General features: G+C 45.1%; 1 protein-coding gene and 1 long non-coding RNA gene across 2 annotated transcripts in view; both read right to left on the bottom strand.

The window, feature by feature from the left end:
• The window catches only part of CLSTN2 (calsyntenin 2), a 641,924-nt gene that overhangs the window by 434,308 nt on the left and 185,658 nt on the right, over nt 1-21,958 (bottom strand). The gene's annotated exons all lie outside the window — the stretch shown is intronic.
• On the bottom strand, nt 2,036-12,941 carry LOC309660563. Its single transcript, XR_014263468.1, has 2 exons — nt 8,593-12,941; nt 2,036-8,271 (listed from the first exon to the last, which is right to left on the bottom strand). It is a non-coding gene; the product is annotated as an uncharacterized lncRNA (long non-coding RNA).

Genomic DNA, 21,958 nt, shown 5'->3' with positions numbered 1-21,958 from the left:
CCAGGAATGTAAGGATTTTTATATATGTGGAATCTAAAAAAAAAAAAAAAAAAAAGTTCTGAAAAACCTTGGGGCAGGACAGGAATAAAGACGCAGATGTAAAGAATGGACTTGAGGAAACGGGGAGGGGGAAAGGTAAGCTGGGACGAAGTGAGAGAGTGGCATTGACATTTATATACCACCAAATGTAAAATAGACAGCTAGTGGAAGCAGCTGCATAACACAGAGAGATCATCTTGGTGTTTTCTGACCACCTAGAGGGGTGGGATAGGGAGGGTGGGAGGGAGACGCAAGAGGGAGGGGATATGGGGATATATGTATATGTATAGCTGATTCACTTTGTTATACAGCAGCAACTAACACAACAAGGTAAAGCAATTATACTCTAATAAAAATGTAAACCAATAAATGAGGAAAGGAAGGAAGGAAGGGAGGGATGGAGGGAGGGAGGGAGGGAGGAAAGACAGAAAGAAAGAAAGAAAGAAAGAAAGAAAGAAAGAAAGAAAGAAAGAAAGAAAGAAAGAAAGAAAGAAAGAAGAAGGAAGGAAGGAAGGAAGGAAGGAAGGAAGGAAGGAAGGAAGGAAGGAAGGAAGGAAGGAAGAAAGAAAGAAAGAAAGAGAAGGGAGGGAGGAAGGAAAGAAAGAAAGAAAGAAAGAAGGAAGGAAGGAAGGAAGGAAGGAAGGAAGGAAGGAAGGAAGGAAGGAAGGAAGGAAAGAAAGGAAAGAAAGAAAGAAAGAAAGAAAGAAAGAAAGAAAGAAAGAAAGAAAGAAAGAAAGAAAGAAAGAAAGAAAGAAAGAAAGAAAGAAAGAAAGAAAGAAAGAAAGAAAGAAAGAAAGAAAGAAAGAAAGAAAGAAAGAAAGAAAGAAAGAAAGAAAGAAAGAAAGAAAGAAAGAAAGAAAGAAAGAAAGAAAGAAAGAAAGAAAGAAAGAAAGAAAGAAAGAAAGAAAGAAAGAAAGAAAGAAAGAAAGAAAGAAAGAAAGAAAGAAGGAAAGAAAGAACTGAGCTGAGACTTGACCCCTGGCCGTGGTCCTCTACCTCCCAAGAGTCTGCTCTACCGTGACATGCTCTCTCCAGCTTCTACCTAGAAAGTGCCCACACACTGAGCACCTACCATGTGGGTGCATCCTTAATCCTTAGCAACCATGCTGCCAGACAAGACATGATGATTCATATTGTATAAAGAGAAAACCCAAGTGCAGAAAAGTAATTAACTTGCCCGATATCATACTGATAGTAAATGATGGAGCTGGGGTAGGACCTGGATCTTTTTTGTTCTTAGTGCTCTTTCCATGTCTGGGAGAGAAGACATGAGAAATGCCAACACAGCCTCTCAAAATGGACTGTGATTTGGAGCCATCACAACAAAGCAACTCAGAACCAGAAAGAGGCGCATCTATTTTTCTAGTTTTGCACATTCCTCTACCTTTTCTACAAGTCCTGGATGAACCAGGAGCAGAGAGGACCTCGGATGGCTGTACTGACCTGGGTGAGAAGAGAGGGTAGTCCAGGGATTGAATGGTTCAAGGAGAAAGCCATTCAGAGCAAGTGTTCATGTGCTTCCAGGGCCCACCAGGATCCAGGAGAAGGTGTTGACATATCTTCCAATGCCCCACAAGGTGAATTTGTCATTCAGCGTTGAGGTTCAGACAGAGGTTCCCATGTCTTCCTGGCTTCACTCAGCCTTGATCTCAGCACACCCCAGCCGTGCTGCCTCAGGGCACCTGGACAGTGCACCTACCTCAGGTGAGTCTGACCCAGGAAGGATGCTCCTCCCCAAGCACTGGCCCAGTGGCTGCATGGGGTCCCCATTTGCTGGACAAGGGCCAGACAGGTGGTCTAACACAGAAAAGGACCCTGCCAGGCAGCACTGTGGGGAGAGCAAAGCTGGTTTCCTTTTCTATCTGTCCCTGTCCCTTGTCACATAGCACTCTGTCCTCCCTTCAAGCACAGAGTCTTGGAAGAAATCTGCTATCTGCCATTTTGGGTGTTTGCAATATTCACAACCCATACCCTATTGTATTATTATGTTAGACTCTGGTCCCTGTGGAGAGATGTCAGGTCTCAGGAAATTAGACAAAGATAAGTAATTTAGAGGAAGGAGAGTTGCTGCCAGCTAGGAGACTCTTTATTGGAGAGTCCATCATTCGTTGCACTGGTCACTGGATTTTGCGTTTCCACGTGCATATGTCCTGTGTGTGTGTTCTTTCCTAAGAACTTCTGTTAAGCAAGAAAATTAACAAACAAATAAAGTGGCAATAGAGACAACAAAAGGATGTGGAACCACACAGACCTGGATTGCAATTCTAGGCTTGACATGGCACAGCCCACACAGTCAGTCCTTCCTTGATTCCTCATTTGCAGGGCAGGGGACAGGAAAGCAGATTATGCTCTGAAGTTGTCTGTCTCATGGTGCTGGGTGAGAACTCAGTGAAGAAAGACTGAGGCAGTGTTTTGTAAACTACAAAGCTTTATGTGAATATTGCCGTAGTTGCAATAACAGCTACCATTATTACATCTCTTTGTGATTTGCAAGTATGCTATGCCACACACATTCAAATCATATCAGTATTGCCCCTAACACATTACAATCCCTGGGTTAGGTACAGTCTTTGCCATCAAGAGCTTATGGTCTAGGAGGAAGAGGTTCCCAGCCAGAGGACACTGAGAGGTGGGTGCTAAAGAAGTCAGAAGGGAACACAGGGAGGGAATTCAGGTTCCAGAGGAGGGACACCTGACCTAGACTGTGGTCCAAGAAGGCTTCATGGATGAGGTGACCCCTGAGCTTTGTCCAGGAGGATGTATAAGAGCAATGCAGGTTGGGAGGCTGGGGATGGTGGTAACTTTCTAGGCAAGCAGAGAAACAGCATGTACAATGAAACAGAAAAAAGAACAAGTATACTACGTTTGGGATGTCAGTAATTTGATATCTGCAAAGGACCCCAGCTCTTGCCTAAGTGATTTCATTTCACTGGGTTCCTGAGCCCTATTGAGGCTAGGACCAGAGGAAGATGAATCTCCCCTTGCCCCTGATTAGAGAGCTAGCCCTCATCAATGATTCCTTCTTCAGAATAAATCAATGCACCCCCAGTACTTAGCCCAAATCCCTGCACATTGTTGGTTCTCAATAAGCATTTGTTGAATAAATGCATCTTCAACCTCCAATATAATCTAGAGGTAGCAGGCTATGATTATGATAGAGTATCAAACAGTCCTACATTTTTATAGCCATATCATTTATAAACTGACTTCAGCTATCTCTACAGTGACCTGACATGTATTCTGCTACTCAATCTCCACAGTCCGTATCTGACATTAAACCCAGCTACCCTGACTCTATCCACCCACAACTCCTCCTCCTCCAAGTGCAGAGTAAGAAGAGCAGTCATTCGTCAACCCCCTGCTCCCTGCCAGGACTGTGCTCATGGGGTTCCCTAAGTTTTCCCATCCAATTCTCCCAACAAGCCTGCAGGGCAGTTAAGAGTCACCATGTTTTACAGATGCACAAACTAAAGCTCAGAGAGGCAAAGTGATTTTCCCAAAGTCACACAGCTGGTTAAACAATAGAGTTACAAGTCCAGCTCAAGTCCCTTTCACCCCCAAAACCTGTGTTTTTTGCCTTTGGACCAAATAATAATAACAATAGCAACAAAAATAAAAATTATATATTGAGTCTCATGCCTCTCACTGACAAAGCAAGGTACTAATTGTCATCTTACTTAGTCCATATAATTCCCTTGAGACAAGCACCATTGTTCCATTTTACAGTTGTGGATCTTGAAGTTCAGAAAGGCTAAGTAACTTTCGTTAAGACACAGCTATTAAGTTGTGGCACTAATTCTGCCTAATTCCAAAGTCTGTCCTCTTCCCACAATGTCCCTTTAGTGCCAGCTACAAACACAGCAAGACTCAAGGGGGAGATCTGTCTATTTTCGGTAGGAATCCAAGATCCTATTGGGGCTTGATGACGAAGAGTGATATATATTTTTAATTACTAGAGCACTATTATCCACCCAAATCATTTCAGGGAAGCTTGGCTGATAGGCATAATCAGCCTCACTCTATTTGATAAGCTCTGAAGAAACTGCTCATTAAGAATGACAGCGACCCTTACTCTGTCTTCCTGGATCTAAAACCTTTGAATCTTCTTAAGACCAAGATAAGCAATGACTTACCCATATTAATGTTCTAAGATAGAGATGTAAATCTCCCACGCATACGCCTGCATTCACAGGGTTCTCAAGGCAAAGAGCAGAAATATGACTTGGTTTGGGGTTATATGATTTTAGAGATTAGGGTTTAAGCCAGATTCCTAAAATGGAGGGGCTCCGGACAGGAAGAGACTCACACAACATATTTCTTTTATAAACTGACTTCAGCTATCAAAAAAAAAAACGACATATGCTCCACCAGATTAACACGTCCATTTGTCAAAAAGCCAAATCTTATTGCTCCACACGTGATCATGGGCGCTCCTCTATGGCTCTGCTCTCAGGGTAGGATAAGACAGTGCCACGGGCTGCCCATATGACCCTGTAATATCTGCTTTCATCTTCCCCCTTCAGATGATTTTCTTTGATGTTCCTAGAAGTTTAGCTGCTCGTGAATTTCTCCTACCCAAACTCATCTATGTTTAGAGAATGTGAGACTAGAAACACATCAGAAAGAACACATCAGATCAACCTCATTCTCCATTCAGCTCCAGATTCCACCTCCGAGGATGGCCACAAGGATGACACGGAGGAAAACTGTGATGGAAACTCTCCAGGGCTTCCCAAGTGTGTGCCCCCAAAGAGGGAGGGAGTGTGATTAGGGACATCAAAGAGTTTTCAGAATCAATAAGTTTGGGAAACTCGGAATGAAACAAAATTAAACAGGTATCTTTACTACAGATCTCAGAGACTTTTATATGTAAATAGGAATTGTATAACTCCAAAGGATGCCCATGATACCCGGTATATCCCCAATATATCTTTTTAAAAGCATCACCTTGGACTGTTGTTATTATGAGGAATACCCTCTTGGAAATGCTGTCTAAACCTTTCTTGAACCCATTCTTGTTTGCAAAGTGATCACACCCTGGGGCAAGAAATTCCACGTGTTCTCCATTCTAAAATGTTCTTACATGCACCTTCCAACCTATTCTTTGCAACCCAGTTGGGAAACTCTTCACAAGCCATCATCTAGGGGTTTGCTGAATGTATTTATATATTTTGGAGCTTTTGACGAATATGATGTTCCCTGATGGATTAGTGGAATGACAGAGCATGCATCTTGGGCACTAAGTAACAGCTGTTCTTTCCCCCTCCCCTCCTTGCCCCAGCCCAGCTCAGCAGTGATAATCTGCATCGCACAGTGTGTTGTCTGGTGGTCTCTGTGCTGCATTGGGAGAAATCTGTAAAGACGATGTTCAGCAAGTGTCAAACTATCTTCTCCTAAATTGATGCTCAAGTGATAACTCCCTCTGCCCAAAGAGACCTGATGAAATACCTAAGCTTTCTCAGTTTTAGCACAGTCCACATTTCTTTGAAAACATTATTTTAAGGGGAATGTCTTGAGTCTCGACCTTTTGGATGGTCTTATGAGCCCCGTGCACGGTTGCTTTTCCCAAGGAGTCAGTTGTCTGGGGGTGGGGTTGGGACTGTCCTGACTCATGGAGAAGAGCCTTCCTGTCTGATGTTGGCCAGAGAGCAGAGCCATCCAAACAGGAGACAGACAGACTCGGGCTGTGAGAGCTGTGCGACTCTAGTGGAATGACTTCTTCTACATCCAGAAGAGGATCACCCAGCTCAGAGGACATGCATACAAGCAAAAGGGAAAAATAAAGGCTTCTTCTGTGCTAAACCGAGGCAACTGAGATTCAAAGTCAGTAAAGCTATATCACAGGTAAATGATGAGGTGTGGTTCCGAGCCAGGTGAGAGCTTTAATTTCAAGTCAGTTGCTCTTTCTACCCTAACTGCAATCAGTTACCCAAAGGACATGGGTAGGGGGATATCCCATCAAAGCTCTGACCTCCTGAGGTCCAAATTGCAGCCAGAAGTGTCCTATTGCCTCCATGGTGGGCTGTGGCTATTCTAGTAGGGAAGGATACTATTCCCGCACTTCCAGGGAGAATACCCCAGGTTTTCTATGCAGCACTGAATGCACTGCATGGCGTACCTGGATTCCTACCTCCCAAGTTTTTCCAGTAGTGTGTAATATGGTTGGCCTCCCAGTAACATCTGTTCATGTTCTCGAACCTGGCAATGAAGGTGGGCTCCTGGCTGCCTCACCTTTGCCCCTCTCCAGGAGTCAACCTTCAGATGCTGTGGGAGTGATCTGGGCCTTTCAAAATGTAATCTTGGCCATGCTTCTACCCAGTCCCTAGTTATTGATGTACCAAGTGTCAGTTGCCCCCAGGTCACTCTTGGAAATACCTTGGCTATAAACACAGTGGCTTAGGCATGGATCAAGACCTTGTCTATGATTCCACTGAAGAATCAGACCTCTGTATGATTTCCAGGTCAAGAGATAGATGCTGCTCCATTAAGCAAACATCTTAAGAATGTGCCCCATCTCCGTTTTAACATCCTTTAAAATGATGACAAAAATCTATCATTTTCCAAAGACATTGAACATTCCTTTCAATACAGTATCTTCGAAATGGGACTTCCTTGGGAAGGCCTAAGGGGTTTTGCTATCCCCACAGGGACACAGATGCAATTACAAGGGACTAATCATTTTCTAGCTATTGAGTTGAGCTGCTCTTGTAAGAACTGTTTGAGATGTCCTCTGCTATTAATCATGTATTTCAACTTTAAGAAATACAAAAATATTTTAAAAGAGCTCACTTCACTGGAGCACCTGTTTTGCACTATACTTTCACATGTCATCTGGTTCAATCCTCAAGACACCCTACTGTACTCAATATCTGGCCAGAAAACTGAGTTTCAGACACCCTAAACAACTTCTCACAGCTAGAGAGTGATAGAGCTGGGACTGGAAATTGGGTCTACCAAAGCCCAGGGTCCAGGCATTTTTCCTACCCCATGCCTCCTCTCCTCTACATTTCACAGTACAGGGGAATTATTTTCTCTTCTTTTCCTGCATGGGGAGGTGAAGTTGGTTTACACAGTATTTTTAGATTTATGCATTCTAACTGAGGTTACCTGTATTAGCTTGAAAAACTAAGAAGGAAGGGACATATGGGTCTATTTATTATTCACCTTCAAACACAGAAAAAAGAATTCTTTAAGTGCTACCAGTAAAAATCATAGAAGTCAGAGGAAGACATTTCCCCTTAAAGTGAGACATCTTTTACATTCTTTCCTCCTGTTAAACTTCAACCAACATGATGTGTTATGTGAGCCCGCCATGCAGAATAGCGATATGCATCATAATTGCAGCTCTCCATGTGAGCTATGTATCAGAAACCTTAATGTAATTGCCAGACTGAATCTTAATTCATCTCTGAGAGAAGCTTATCACTTTGGGGGTGTTGTATCACCTGCTTTTAAATCACATACAACTATAGTCACAATGATCTATTTAGTCTTCAATGTTTTAAACGTTGCTGCCTGTGTCTACATTAATTTCCATCTGCCAACCGGTTCAGACAAAACACTGGTCAACTGTAGGGCAAGTTTAGGGCCCTCCCTGTGCTATGTTCTTACCTCTGTCTTTTTCCTTCCAGTCCGTCCTCCTCTACACAAATGTCAGAGTGAGCTTCCTAAAACACAAAACCGCCTGGGCCACACCCTGCACAAAAGCCTTGAATGACTCCCCATCATCAACAGGACACAAAACCTCTCACCATCCAGCCATCACTTGCCCCTATCCCCCATCTCACACCTCTACCATCTTCAAGCAGAAGCAGAATTAAAGACAACACCAGGAAGAGTTAGCATTGGGCTGAAAATTGCCGGAGGGAGCCAGGTCTGCCTGTTGCCTCTAAGGGACTGTGAATATTCTGGATGTGAACCACAAACTTGACAACCTCTCTTAGAATACAGAAAGAAAGGACAAAAAGGTAAAAGTCAAGACGGAGAAAATGATAAATACAGATGACTACAACCATCAAACACATACATAACTTGTATTCCATAAGAAAACACCGGTATAGTATACACTATAGAAGCAACAAATAAAGATGTACAAAAAGAGAACATTTCCTGAGTCAAAAAATGACCTAAGAAGATCATTGTATTACAAAGAAAAAATTCCTCCAAGAAACTCACTCTTAGTAACCTGAGAAAATTTGGATTTGAAAGGACAAAATATGGTCTAAGAAATACCTGAGCGGGGCTTCCCTGGTGGCGCAGTGGTTGAGAATCTGCCTGCCAATGCAGGGGACACGGGTTCGAGCCCTGGTCTGGGAGGATCCCACGTGCCGCGGAGCAACTAGGCCCGTGAGCCACAACTACTGAGCCTGCGCGTCTGGAGCCTGTGCTCCACAGCAAGAGAGGCCGTGATAGTGAGAGGCCCGCGCACCGCGATGAAGAGTGGCCCCCGCTCGCCACAACTAGAGAAAGCCCTCACATAGACACGAAGACCCAACACAGCCAAAAATAAATAAATAAATTAATTAATTAATTTAAAAAAAAAAAAAGAAATACCTGAGCAAAAAATTATGAAAAACGTTTGCTGCCAAAGAAATAGTGTCAGGTTTCCTGAGACTTCTCATGTGGTTCACTAACTGCCAGTCCCAGATCTATCAACTTGTGAGGGACAAAGTTGTTGAGATCCAACAGAGGAACAGGAGTCATGTTGTCCTTCATGTATGAAGGAAGTGGAAAGATTACCTTTGGTCCATAAAGGTTCAGAAAGCCTGCCCCGATGTGCGCTTCTTGAGGGAGACGGTATCGAAGTATGTCTATGGGAATGAACTCAGTCCAATCAAATCAATGGGAAGTAAAATTAAGAGCTCAGGCATACGGTATAAAAGGATTGTCAGTGCTGAAAACAGTTAAACACAGGATCCAAACATTGCTTGGAATCGGGCTAAAAAATTGCAAATGTCAAAACTTCTTGAAATCAAAGATACAAAATACACTACCAAACGTAAAATAGATAGCTAGTGGGAAGCAACCTCATAGCACAGGGAGATCAGCTCTGTGCTTTGTGACCACCTAGAGGGGTGGGATAGGGTGGGTGGGAGGGAGGGAGATGCAAGAGGGAAGAGATATGGGAACATATGTATATGTATAACTGATTCACTTTGTTATAAAGCAGAAACTAACACACCATTGTAAAGCAATTATACTCCAATAAAGATGTTAAAAAAAAAAAAAGATACAAAATATAAAATCGGCATCTAGAAAAGCATCGCCAGCTCCACCTCCTGCAGGCTGGTTCAGGACCCCTCCTCCCACCCCTGCGCTTCCCTCTGTCACAGCACTTAACCCCACACTTGTTTCATGTTTGTTTCTTTACTGTTAGAAAGTGAGCCCCTAAGAGCAGGGGCTATTTTTTTTGTGACCCCACCACCCCGCCCTGCCATGTGGCATATAGTTTGTAATTGTGAATGTTTGTTGAAGGAATGAATGAGGAAAAACATGGCGTCCCTTCATTATACCCCCGGGCAACCTTCCCTAAGGACTTGATCTCCGATTCTCGGAAGGACTTCAGTGAGGGTTTCGTGGCACATGCATCTAATACTTCCTCAGAGCATCAGTGGAGCTTCCCTCAATGTCTCCCTAAAAAATGCAGTGGGGGTGTTCTTTACACGGCGAGCCCCACAGTGGCTGTATAGAGTGCAAGTGCAGAGACCCACGGAACGCTGTGCTTCTCCCCAGCCCTCTGGAGTCTGTTATTGCCACTCCCGAGAGGCGAAGATGGCAACTGAGGCTCACAGGGCTTGTGTGACATTCCCAAGTGCACATCCTGAGGGGTGCATGGGAGCTGACTGTGCCTCTCTGGCTGTGAAGTCCCTGCCCTGGCCCTCATCTGGAAACCTGTGCTAGAGACGATCACATTATGCCACACAGGACTTTTATCTCCTGAATGTCATCAGGCCAAACCTGGCATCTGTCCCACCAGGCACATCGCTCAGTATGCTGGGGAACTTGTGTTCACTGTACATTAGACAGCTGAGTTTACCAGGAGAACACGGTGTCCCCTTGATGAATGGGGTCCGGGTTGCATTTACATGAGGGCGGGCTTCCTAGGCGTGATAAGGGGCTGAGCGATGCGTCACTTGCTGTGCCGGCGTGCACAAGTCAGAAGTGATGAATAGGGCTGCAAGACGAAGGGCTCAGAACGGTGCCGAGCTTCAACACACCAGGCTCAGCTGATGTGTTGCCCAATTAGGGGTTCCAGAATGCCAACCCGCTCAAGACCCAGCCATTCATATACCCTTCTGCTTGTCAACAATTGACTGAGCACCTTGTCTGAGCCAGTGCTTGCCAGATGCTGCAGACAGAGAAGGAAGGTGTGGTCCTTCCCTACCATCCAATAATGAGAGCATAGATTATTGAGCATTTACTGTGTTCCAGACACTACACGTGCCTCATCTCCTTGAATCTTCACCACTTCCCTATGAGGTAGGTATAATCCTCTTTTAAAGAATGGGAAAACTAAGATGAAGAAGGATTAACTAACCATCCCAAGTCAGAGCTAATTAGGGAAAAAAACCTGGGTTGGAACTCAGGTCCACTGACTCCAGGAACCCTTGCTAGTAGTTATTCTGCAGAGATGCAGACAACAGTAGCTACGGGCTATATCAGACATTCTTCATGCTTTGACTATCTTTATTCTCATGACAACTTCATGAGGAAGATGTCATTTTCCCAATTTTTCAAATGAGGAAACCAGAGTTCAAAGAAGTTAAGACATTTGAGCAAGGAAACACAGCTTGTTAAGGGGCTGGAAACTATATGCTGGCATCACAAATTCTTCCAAGAGCCTCACAGGGCTGCCAAGGGAGTGGCCAGGAGAGGTGTTTACCAGCCTTTGGTCTACAAAGTGGGTGCATCTGAATAAACACTCTCACCAAATGTGACCCTTATATCTTACAGAGTGTTAGGGATCTGGTTTTGATAACATACTGTCACCACAGGGGAGGCTGGGGGATCTCTCTGTGCTAGTTTTACTTCTTATAAATCTGCAATTAGTTCAAAAGAAAAGGGTTTTTTTTAAGTGATAGGAATCAATTCAATTTGACAAACACTTACTAAACACTCAAATTGGGATCAACTCTTTGCTGCTGTCAGGGGAAACTGACACGGCCACTCAGTTTCTGGGATCACAAGTTTTTAGATATAAGATTCACATTTCCTAAAATGTGATGACTTCATGTTCTAACCCTAACTGTGGAAACACTATCTACTCTTCCTGCTGAGAATTTAATTATGCATTGTGTCTGCATTTCTGATTATCTCATGTGTTAATCTCACATGATCCACTCAGCCCATCCCCTTTTCCCGACAAGGTCCCTGGGCTGGACATCTTCCACTTCCCCTCCAGATGGACCTTCTCTTCTCTGACCAGCTGTGTGCCCCGGGAGACAATGGACCATATCAGTGAGCTCCCGTGACCGCCCACTTGTGGTTGGGTTCAGAAACGGGGGCTGCTGCAGGGATTGAGGAAGGGAGGCGAGAGGTTGGGGTATTTACTGCCCCAGCAATCTCCCCTTAGCTTCCGACAATGTGGCCTAGTTCCTCCACTGAAAGGAAAGTCACAGCTTTTAGGAGACCCTCCCTCCCAGCTTTATTTTCAGGTTCCTTAATGAGTCCCGCCTCAAGCCAGAGGCGGGGGCGGTGGTGGGGATCGTTTGTTGTCACGTGTTCCACCATGTCTAGACCAGGGTACCACACTATCTCTTGTCGTTCACAACATCCTGCCCACACTTTTGTAAATAACCCCTTTACTAGCCTTTCTTCAAACTACCTAATTTGAATGTGCCATCTATTTCCTGCCAGGATGCTGTCTGATGCCATCTTCGAGAACAGAAACCATATTTAATGCGGTTTCATTACCTACGGTATCAACCACAGAGCAGAGTCAGGCCCACAGTGGGGGGGAATTACCTGATTGGATATCTCCTCACTCACTCAAGAGTTGGACTAGTGGCAAATTTATTTAAATTGATTTTTTTTTTTTTTTTTTGCCAATGAAATTCTATTTTAATTGGGAGAGCTCAATGTTTCCTAATCTATTTTGGGGACATGGATCTCTTAAAAAAATCTGATGATCTATAGACCTTCAACCTAGAAAAACATACAAATGTATGTTTTTGCAAATGTTTGCATAAATTTTCAGGCAGTCCATAAACCACAGGTCAAGAATCCCTGCAATGTATCCATTATTTATTAAAGCAAAGATCCTACTGCAATGTGAGTACTTGCTTCTTAATTCTGAGACACAGTCAATTCTAAATGTTTTACTATTATTACTGTGTTGTTATTATTATTATTATTATTATTATTATTATTATTATTATTATTAAAATGGGGATGGCACTTGGATTTACAAGTCACTGTGGTATTCCCAGGATCTGGGATGAAGCTCGAAAATTCTAAACTCTTACAAACGACAAAAGAGAAAAATAAAAACAGAAAGACTTATAGATAGCCCTTACTCTGTGCCTGGCACTGTCCTAACTGCTTTATCAGTATTGACTCATTTAATGCTCACAATAACCCAATAGTCAGTCTTATTCTCATCTCCCCCAGTCTTCTCAAGCCCTTGATATTAGCCTGGCTGTTCCCATTTGTAAGGGTCAGGGAAATCACTGCTTTTTTTTTAATATTTTAATTTTATTGGAGTAGAGTTGATTTACAATGTGTTAGTTTCAGCTGTACAGCAAAGTGAATCAGTTATACATATATATGTATCCATTCTTTTTTGGATTCTTTTCCCATACAGGCCATTACAGAGTATTGAGTAGAGTTCCCTGTGCTACACAGCAGGTCCTTATTAGTTACCTATAGTAATGTGTATATGTCAATCCCAATCTTCCAATTTATCCTCCCCCCCCCACCCCCTGGTAACCATAAGTTTATTTTCTACATCTGTAACTCTTGACTAGGAAATTAGACTCAGGCGGGATCTGAGAGCCATGATTCCTGACAGTCCACTCATCCTACTTCCATAGACCCCTGCCCTCAGCACTGTCATTCCACTCAGCCATCTGCATTATGGTCACCTGTTTGTGCACTGCCCCTGCCATCACACCAGTGGTTTTCAACATCTTTCCCATGGTGATGCGCTTGATCCAGAACTGCAGCATGTTACTAACAATAATTAAACCTACTGTGTTTTGAAACCTTCCTATGTACAGGACTAACCTCATTGTAAGAGTTTTATAGGCATTGCACCTTACTTAATTCTCATGACAGTTCTATCATTAGGAGTGTTACTATTCCCATGTTACAGATAAGGAAGCAGAGGCTTAGAGAGGTTAAGCAATTTGGACCAGGTCAAGTGACTAATAAGTCCTGGACCTGGGATCTGAACCCTGGCAGGTTTCCCCAGATTATTACTGCCTTCCGGGTTTGAGATAATACTGGGGGGCCCTCCCATATATCCCAGCCCGCTGACCCTAACATCACCCCGATTTCCCCCACTCAAGAATGCATCCTGGTATGCAATTGAAGAAGAGTGACACTATCATGATAACCTTGAACCTGCTCTGAATTTTTTGAATTCAACAATTTGCTAATTGCATTATTTTAACCATTGCCAGGAAAATAGCACTTGCACCTCCTGACAAATGCCAGCCTACTTGTGTATCTGCACAAAATGTCAGGGATTCACTACTTTGGGCAGGATCCAAATATGACCATTTCTGTGTCCCCAGCACAGCTGAGGCCCTCATCATTTAAATGAGAGCAGGCAACAGTGCATGAACGAATGAAGTTGGAAAGGATGACCCTCAAGTCTTAAAGGTCAGGTAATAAAAAAAATTGCAAAAGGATTGGAAGGAGAAGCAAGTGATGGAGAGACCATACTAGCCTGTTCCTCCTCTTATGTCACCTAATATCCCTTCCTGATTCTCTAACCCATCTGTCTGCCAGTCCTTGTGAAACTCAGAGAATATCGAAAGCAAACTCACCTCAATCCCTCACCCAGGGCTGAGCTTTGGATAGTTCCTTTACCTTCTTATTCTAATGGAAACCCAGAAGTCCCTAGGGCACTCAAACAGGACTTTCTAGTGGTAGAGGCTAATTTTTTGCAGCTCAGAGAAGTGGGAAGGTGCCTTTTAGATCCTCACTGCCACTTCCAAACCCTGTCACTGCCTTCCTCGTTCAAAACTGTCAGCTCTTTTGAAGCATATCATCCCACTGCTATCGTCTGCCAAATTCCCAGTCACCCTGCGCCCTGCCATTCACCAATGACTTCAGACCTGCCTCCCTGTCTTCATGTGGGGGGACTTGAACATCAATGGCAATGGTCTGTCCATAGTCATGACCTCTGAGTTCCTTGACCTCCTTGACCCAATCTTTTTCCTCCTCCCACCTCAGGCACCCAGTCCTAAGGTCAGACATCATCACCAATCACTGAACCAACTACAAAATTTCTATTTTCTATTTCCATTACTGACCATCACCTCCCATCCCTCCTGCTCATTCACTCTGGCATAAATGCACTAACAATTCTTTGACACCCCCCCCACAGGGCCCTGCACTGACTCCACTGACCCTGCCACTTTGTTGCTGTCAACCATGTCCCAGTGTCTTTATTTCCACGCTTATTCTTCTTAGAGGCCACTGTCCAGCAGTTTAATCCCTCTCTCACAAACCTGCCTAACTGCCTTGGCTCTCTCTCCTTCTTTCTCTCCTCCCTTACTCCAATCCCAGTTTAACCCAAGTACCCCCCTTCTCAGATTCTGCACCGTGTAAATGTGTTTAGAGAAGATCAAGTAAACAGCTCTAGCTCAGCCTATGCATATGAGTCCAAATTTCCAGTGAGCGGTCAGCACCGTGGACAGTGCTACAACATTTTCCCCAGGAAATTCACTGTCTCACTCCCCATCTGATTATTTCACACCTTCCCTTCTCTACTTAAAGTTCCAACACTCTCTCTCCCCCTCCTAACTCTCAGCCCTTAACTCTGCCTCATATTTCATAAAGAAAACAGATGAAATCAAGGAACTGCCTCATATTCCCACTCCCAAATTCTCTGGCTTACTGGCATCTGTTCTCACATACTCTGCTTTCCCTCCTATCGCAGTAGAAACTTCCCTGCTCCTAAGGTCAAGCCCTCTCTGTAGACCTTAGACATGTCCCTCTTGCCCACTCAGTGCCCTCTGTCTCCCAAACAGTCAACTTCATTCTCACCATAAGAATGCCTTGACATTGACTCTCTGAAAACATTCCCCACCCTACAATTCCACCCCCCCCTCAGTCTCTGCCCCATTTCCATGTGCCTGTTCATGCAACCTTTCTCAAAAGAGTTGACAACACTCATGGTTCTCACTTCTCCCCCCTCATCATCCCTCAACCCACTCCAGCTGGGCTCTGTCTCCACTGCTCCACTGAGGCCACTCCTCCATGGTCACAAGTCACCTCTGTCCAGCTAAATCTAATAGTCAGTTCTCGGGCCTCACCTTATTCAGCCTCAGAGAAGATCACTGAATCATTGTGTCCTCTAGGCCTCTGCGTCACCACAGTCTCTCGGGCTTCCTCCTACCTCGTGGCTGCTGTCCCCTGTCTCCTTGGCTGAGTCTCCTCTCCTGGCCTCAGTGTTGGCCAAGGGCTTCGTCATTGGCCCTTGGCCATCCTCTCTATGTGCACTCACTTCCCACATGTTTTCATCCTGCAGGAAACTTTACCTCCTTCTGTATGCTGATGATGCCACCATTTCATCCCCAGGCCTGAGTTTTCCCCTGACTTCACACCTGAATATTCAATTGCCAACTCTGCCAGCATCTCCACTTGGTTGTCTCATGGGCATCTCAACATGCTCAGAACTAGACTCCTGATTGCCTCTCCCAAACCTGTTCCTTCCCCAGTCTTCCCCAACCAGTTATTGGCACCTCTATCCACTCAATTGATCAGACCAAACACTGGGGAGTCATCCTTTTTTCATGCTGCCTGCACATCTCATTGATCAGTAAGGCCTGTGGCTCTACCCTCAAAAATTTCCACAAATTCATCCCTTTCTTACCATCTCCTACTACTTTTACCATAGTGCAAGTCACTAGCACCCCTTGCCTGGGCTACTGCAGTAGAGAGCATCTGATCTCCCTACTTTCATCACTGTATATAGCGGTTCAACTCCTCTGTAGCAGTCTGCTTACAACCCTGACAGCTCCGTATGGTAATATTAATAAAGATTAGCTGTAATGAAGCTCTCCCTGATTTGACCCTGGCTTTCCTCTCCATCTCATTGTCCAGCCATCCCCAAATATGAACAGGCTTATTTTTCAATACCCTGAGCAAATTTTTACCTAGGGTCTTTGCATGTGCTGTTCCTTCTGCCTGGGATGTTATACCCTCTGTCTTTTCACAGTTGGTATCTTAGCCTTCAATTTTCAGCTCAAGTGCCATTTCCTTAGAGAAGCCCTCACTGACTACTCACTCCTGGTATCTCTCTTATTTATTTTCTCTATAACACTTAACAAACACTTATAATGCACTTACCACGCTCTAGGCACGGCTTTAAGTGTGTTACAAATATCAACACACTTAAACCTCATGCTAATCACATGCTATTAGTTTTATTATTATCCCCCTTTAACAGATGAAGAAACTGAAGCACAGAGAAATTAAGTTACTTGCCCAAGGTCCTATTATCTGGTATATGTCAGGGCCAGGATTAGCACTCAGGTGAAGGCATTGGGGTGTATGCCTTCCAGGGGTCCTTCTTGGTAGGGGATAACGCTAAAGAGAAGTCATTAGTGTAAGAGTGAAGTGGTTTAATGTGCCCTAGGTTAGGAGTAGAAGGTGCTCTAAGACCCACTGTGTGACCTTAAGGGAGCTCACCTCTCTCGGAGGGTCCATAACCATGATTGTTTTGGCAGCCTTGACATAAATGGGTGGATGATCTGGAAGCTTACCTCAGGTGTTGTAGGTACTACTAATACCACCACCCCTGTGACTGCCAATACTGCTTATAATATGATGATGACAATATCTGGAACTTTTGGTTGAATGTCTCCTGCTGTGGCCCTGTGCTTCATAGGCTCATAGGCTCATCTAATTCTCGCAACTGCCCTTAAAGACTATCCTCATTTTATAGAAAAGACAGGTGAGACTCAGAGAGGTTAACAAAATGACCCAAAGTCACACAGCCAAGAATTGGTCAAGCTAGATTTTGAAACAAAAATCTAATCTCTCTTCCCCTACCACCTTCCTCCAGCAGTTCCTACTGTTCTATTTATATTTATTTCTTAGCACTTATCACCCTCCTACTTACTTATTATGTTTTTTCATTGTCTCTCTCTCCCCACTGCAATGTGACTGCACAAGGGCAGGGGTCCTTGTTTACTTTGCCCACTGGCATATCCCACATGTCCTACAACAGTGCCTGGCATACAGAAGGCACTCAGCAATGCACTGCCTGAGCGACTGACTTCCACCCAGGGTCCCTTCGGTACCGTGTCCCCCATCTGTGAGGCCCATGAACCGACTGGCTCTCCAACCTCTACGACAAGGACGGGCAAACTACCTCCCACTGGCCATACCCAGCCCGTGGCCTGATTTTGTACAGCCCATAAGCTAAGAATGGTATTTGCATTTTTTAAGAGTTGTAAAAGAAGAGAAAGAGGAAGAGGATGAAGAAGAAAAAGAGGAGAAGAAAAGGCAGCAGCAGCAACAGTAATCAACAACAAGGAATATCGAATCACTATGTTGTGTTACAGGAACTAACATAGGAACAAGGGTTGTAGGTCAATTACTCTTCAAAGACAAACAAACAAACTCATAAGAAAAAGAGATCAGATTTGTGGCTACCAGAGGCAGGGGGTGAGGGGAGAGGGAATAGAATGAAGTTGGTCAAAAGGTACAAACTTCCAGTTATAAGATAAAAATAAGTACTAGGGATGTCATGCACAACGTGATAAATATATTAACACTCCTGTATGTTACATATAAAAGTTGTTAAGAGAGGAAATCTAAGAGTTCTCATCACAAGGAGAAAAAAATTTTTTTCTGTTTCTTTAATTTTGTATCCATATAAGATGATGGATGTTCAGTAAACTTACTGTGGTCATCATTAAAAAATAAAAAGAATATGCGACAGACCGATGGGCCGCCAAGGCTAAAACATCTGGCCTGTTGCAGAAAAAGTGCGTGGACCCCTGCACTAGGAGACCAAAGTGACTGGTGTGTGTTTCCCTGTCCCTCTGGGGCGCTCTGGAGAGCATGCTGTGCCCACTGCTCTGCCACCCTTCAGACACACACTGTCCCCCCATGATCCCGAGTGGTGCACGTTCTCCCTGCACCGTTAATTCATGTTTCCATCTCACTGGGGAGATAATGTGGTACAGGGCAGCATGCTCAAGAGGGCTCTTCATGGGAATTTCCTAGGAATCCATTTCTTGGGAGTAAAAGCATTCTTTATTATCTAATAAAATAGTTATATTGTGAATCAGGAGCCCATGATTCAGTTAACGTGATCCCATTAGCAGTAACGGCCACTCCTTCCCACTTGGTTTCTGTTGTGGACCCAACATTCTGCCCCTCACATCCATCCACTGTGTTTTGCTGGCTTTGAAGTTAAGAGGGGTCACCCAGGCTTGCCTCCTCATACATGCCAGCCCTGCACAGCTAATAGATTCATCCTGTTAAGGATGCATTGACAAGCTCGTGCAGTGGGGAGAGGCATCCTCCGGCTGCAAAACCTGCACTGAAGGCTGGTGCGCCCCCATGAAAATCAGCATTATAGTCACACCTAAGCACTTCTGAGGGGTGTGTGAGAAGTGTCCTCTACAGCACAGGTCCCCAACCACCGGGATCTAATGCCTGATGATCTGAGGTGGGGTTGATGCAATAATAATAGAAATAAAGTGCACAATTATGTAATGCTCTTGAATCATTCCCAAACCATTACCCCCACCCAGTCCTTGGAATACCACGAAAACGGTCCCTGGTGCCAAAAAGGTTGGGGACCTGCTGCTCTGCAGGACAACAGGAGAGAGAACCACGCGGAGATGACCCATGCTCAGCTTTGCTCTGCTCCTGATTGGATCAGAACTATAATTAATGACCCCCATTACAGTTGTGTTTTTACTCCCTCTAAAGTTGGTGTTAACTTCAAACAGCAGACTTGTGTGTTTTCTCACCGATTCATTCTCTCAGGAGGGAAGGTGAGATGAGCTGCAGTATTCCTGCGCTTGCCCCCTCGTGATGGCAGTGCCGTCCTCGCCCTAAATGCCCCGGCCTCTCCCGGGGGTGAGCTGCAGAGCTGAGGCTTCCCCTGCTGGGGACAGTGCTCCTCCCAGAGGAATTCTCCAGCCCAGAAGGGGAAGCGCACCCCCACTGCGAGCGCTTCCCAGTCCAGAAGGGAAACCCTGAAGGCACCCATTTTAGGTACCAGCAAATCGAGGCTACAGGCGCTTCCTTCCACTCAGCACCCAGGTGGCAGCTGAGGACCCCAAAGGCAGTGCTCTCTCTGAGACACAGGAGGCTGCTGCCCACGCGTTCCAGCAATCACTGTGCTCTAACTTGCGGCTCACATGAACCCTGCATTTACTATGTGCTGGCTGGTTCACACCCACTACTTCACTGAATTGTGTCTTGTCTGGACATCTCACCCACCTCTCTGGGGTAACGGGAGGGACCAAGGTTTCTCCCTCCTTCCACTCCTCAATGTCTAGTGCTAGGCATGCTCACACCACCTCCACCACCACCCCCCCGCCGAAGCCTGCTTTTCCCCACCTGGAACACAGAGCTCCAGCAGGGAAATGATGAAGATGTCATGAGGCAAAGTAGGCAGATCCCTTGACCTAGAGTCTGCCCACGACAACTCCCATGACTGCTAACTCCCCCGGAAAGGAGCTCGTTGAAGAGGTGGTTAGGGTAGGGAGGGGCAGCAGAGACCAGTTTTCTATAAACTACACTTATCACTGCCCCTTCTCCTTTCAGTGAAAATTTTACTATCAACCACATAGGTCCAATGCTTTTAGCTCCTCAAAGAGTTTTCACAGTCATAGATTTGTTGAGCGGAGCAGCTCTGGGACAGGAGGGGAAGGTGGGATTATGCCCATTTTACAAATGGGAAAATCAAAGAGGTAAAATGACCTGCCCAAAGTCACAAAGAGAGCTCAGGGCACGCCATGGTGCTCATTACTAGTGACTGATTGACCCTGGGTTGACTTGATGATGGGATTCTGCTGTGTGGAAACCATGGAGCCATAGCACGTCTTTTCTGCTCCCCATCCAGGAGGAAGCAGTACGGAGAGATAGGCAGTGGGAAGGGGAAGGAACGTGAGCATGACCTGTGGAAACTCTGAGCTGTGACACCCTCACTTCCTGAGCCAGCATCTGACCCCTTCCGGCCCTGTAACTAGTGGGGGGCTGGGACTTCTCTCTCCCTCCCTTACGCCTTCCTTGGCTCCCACCCACCTGTTTCCACCAGCCTCTGGGGCTGCTTCTCCACCTTTAGCCCCAGAACTCCTGCTCCATGTCCTAGGAATGCAGGGGCACCACCAGAGGAATTGTTAGCAAATGAAGTGATGGTAATAACTGCACCACCGCTTACAAAGCCTCTTCCCTACTCCAGACATGACATCTATTTCTGTCTTAGGAGAGAACGCATTGTCCATATTCTAAAGATGAGGAAACTGAGCCTCGAAGAGGTTAAGTAACTTGCCAGTGTCTGAGTTCAAACCTAGGGGTATCTGAAATTAACCAGTGTCCCCCCATGCAAACTTCCCAACAGAACTCATTCTGAGGCCCAGTACACCCCCGTCCTTTTACCTGGCCCGACTTCCATGACAGGGCCCAGATTGCTCCACTGAATTATGTCCACTTTGCCTCTTCTAACCACTGTCGATTCAGAAAAAACCCAGAGTGTCCTCCCCAAACCTCAGCACTGCCAGATCCTCCAGAGCATTCAACTTTGAAACAACCTCAGAAAGTCCTAGCAGTGATGAGTCCAAATGATGGCTTGTGGCTCTTCCATGGAATTGGAAAGTTTTTCCATCATTGCCCGTGCCCAGATAGCCCATTCTTTTATTTATTATTTTTTGTCTTTCAATTCCAGCGTATGTCTTGTATTAGTCAGCTCAGGCTGCCATAACAAGACTGGGAGGCTTAAACAACAGAAATTAGTTTTCTTATAGTTCTGGAGTCTAGAAGTCCAGGATCAAGGTGTTAGCAGGTTTGGTTTCTTCTCAGGCTTATCTCCTTGGCTTGCAGATGGACCTCTTTTTGCTGTATCCCCACATGGTCGTCCCTCTGTCTGTGTCCTAATCTCCTCTTCTTATAAGGACACCAGTCACATTGGATTACAGCCCACCCATATGACCTCCTCTTACCTTAATTACCAATTTAAAGGTCCAATCTCCTAATACAGTCAAAGTCCGAGGCACTGGGGGTTAGGACTTCAACAATTCAGCCAATAACATGGCCTAAGAAGGAAGCAGTTAGCAGCAGGACATCCCTATTACATGGTTTCCTAGAGGCAAAGGGACCAAATGTGAGGAATATGGAAACCAGTTAGGAGAACAGAGTCCCAGGCCTGACTCTGCCCCGAGCTCCCTTTGTGACTTTGGGCAAGTTGCTTCACCTCCATGATTTTCCCATTTGTAACATGGGCAGTTCTCCACTTTCCCTCCTGTCCCAGAGCTGCTCTGCTCATCCTATAGATCTATAACTATGAAAGTTCTTTAAGGAGCTAGAAGCATTGGACCTATGTGGTTGATAATAAAATTTCCAAAAAGGAGAGGGGCGGTGATAAGTGTGGTTTACAGAAAGCTGATCTCTGCTGCCCCTCCCTACCCTAACCAGAGACCCAGCTCTTCAATGAGCGCCCTTCCGGGGCAGTTAGCAGTCATGGGAGTTGTCATGGGCAGACTCCGGGTCAAGGGATCCACCT

The sequence above is a fragment of the Balaenoptera physalus genome (assembly GCF_965194825.1).
Source record: "Balaenoptera physalus genome assembly, chromosome: 4".
Classification (NCBI taxonomy): Eukaryota; Metazoa; Chordata; class Mammalia; order Artiodactyla; family Balaenopteridae; genus Balaenoptera; species Balaenoptera physalus.
The sequence above is the reverse complement of the archived record's forward strand: the minus strand, read 5'-3'. Positions and strand labels throughout refer to the sequence as shown.